Consider the following 1095-nt stretch of genomic DNA (forward strand, 5'->3'; position numbering starts at 1 on the left):
TCACGTAATTATTCTATTAATGTTATAAATTTTTAAAAATATTAGTATTTATTACATCATCCGGTTCGACTCCGGTTCGAACCGGTCGAACCTTGAACCTCTCCTTCTTCCGGTTCTTTGTCCGGTCCGGTTTTCACAACCTTGTATATATATATATATTGGGATGGTTAGGGGATTCCAACCGGGGAGAGATGGAAATAATTTCTTCGACCACTCGGCCGCAGACCTGATCTCTCTCTAGTGTGATCAGGCTAAGTCATTCAGACATTTCTCGTTGGTGAATAAATTTAGCATGAAGTTCATCTTTTCTCTGTTATTGAAATACTTTATAGGAGGTTTCATAAAGACTCACGAGCTTCAGTATGGTTCCAGGCACCATGTATGTATTTCTCGTCGAAATCCCAACTCATCTCCCATTTTTTAGGAGATGCTTGCCTCTGGAATGGATGCCGAGGTTCACAAAACTAGCAACAAGCCTGAACGAGACTTGAAAGGCTTTGAATTGAAAGATGTTTGAACACCTGCTGCAGTGGCTTCGCCGGCTCAGGTACGCCCAGCTACCATCAATGCTGTGGGTATTACTGTTTGTAATGGAGATCTTGTGAATGGATGTTCTGAAATGGATGGCTGTATGGACCTTAATGCTTCTATGGAAGCTCACAACAAGTATGTGGAAATGCTAAATGCAGCCATTAATAATACCTCCAAATCTGAGAACTGCACTTCAGGTGTTTGTGCAAATGCCCCACCAAAATCTGCTATATGGAATGATCAATTTGCTTCACAAAAGCAACCCTCCATGCAGAAGAATGCTGCCAAACCTGCTCCAAAACTGCTCAATGCATGGAATAGGCCGGAATCTTTAATGATCGATGCTAGTTGATCCATCTTCTCTTTCTCCTTTTTTTATTTCAAAACAAAAATCTTAATAATACTTATCCCTTATAGATTGAAATAGAAAAAAATTGTTAAATGAGTTTGAGCTCGAGCTCAGCTTCACTCAAGTCGAAAGTTCGTTGAGCCGCTTTATTAAATTAAAATATATTTAAAAAATAATTTAAATTAGCATTATATAGTATATTTTAATATTTTTAT

The 1095-nt window shown here is 38.2% G+C and overlaps 1 long non-coding RNA gene across 1 annotated transcript; it reads left to right on the forward strand.

Moving 5' to 3' along the window:
* Positions 1–181: 181 nt before the first annotated feature.
* Positions 182–722, forward strand: LOC114578846. The gene is made up of 2 exons (XR_003699771.1): positions 182–277; positions 373–722. It is a non-coding gene; the product is annotated as an uncharacterized LOC114578846 (long non-coding RNA).
* The last annotated feature ends 373 nt before the right edge of the window (positions 723–1095 follow it).

The sequence above is a fragment of the Dendrobium catenatum genome, unplaced genomic scaffold (assembly GCF_001605985.2).
Source record: "Dendrobium catenatum unplaced genomic scaffold, ASM160598v2 original_scaffold_184210, whole genome shotgun sequence".
Lineage (NCBI taxonomy): Eukaryota > Viridiplantae > Streptophyta > Magnoliopsida > Asparagales > Orchidaceae > Dendrobium > Dendrobium catenatum.